Source organism: Arachis ipaensis, chromosome B05 (genome assembly GCF_000816755.2).
Source record: "Arachis ipaensis cultivar K30076 chromosome B05, Araip1.1, whole genome shotgun sequence".
In the NCBI taxonomy this organism is placed as follows: Eukaryota; Viridiplantae; Streptophyta; class Magnoliopsida; order Fabales; family Fabaceae; genus Arachis; species Arachis ipaensis.
Window position 1 is genome coordinate 2,797,835 of NC_029789.2, and position 594 is coordinate 2,798,428.

Below are 594 nucleotides of genomic sequence, written 5' to 3' on the forward strand. Positions count from 1 at the left end.
AGAGAATGGAGAGAGAGAGAGGAGGGAGACAAAGAGGAGAGAGAGAGGGGGGAAAGAGAGAGAGAAGGGAGAGAGGGGGGAGAGAGAGAGAGAGAGGGAGGGGAAGAGGGAGGGAGAGAGAGGGAGAGGAAGGGGGAAAGAGAGAGAGAGAGTATGTAATTTGGTTTTGAAATTAAGTTTTGATTTTAATTTGGTTTTGGTTTTGGTTAATCGGTTAAAAATCGGTTTTTTTAATTTGGTTTTGGAGGTGGAAACTCAGATGCAGTCGACTTCATATGAAGTTGCTACCTCAGAGCCGTTAGATGATTTGACTGATTTGACTAAATTTTCATCTAACGACTCTGAGGTATCAACTTCACGTGAGGTCCACTTCACCTGAGTTTTCACCTTTGGTTAACCAATTCTAAAAAATATGAATATGATTTTTAAAATTGTTTTATTAAACTAGTTAACTAAAAGGTGGTTATAATTTTTTAACCAGTTAACTACATTTTGGTTTTTTTATAAACACCCCTACTATCATCAACTAGTTTCTTACAATAACTACAAGTTAACTGATTCAGTTATGACAGCTGGCTCAACTTGCTTATTATA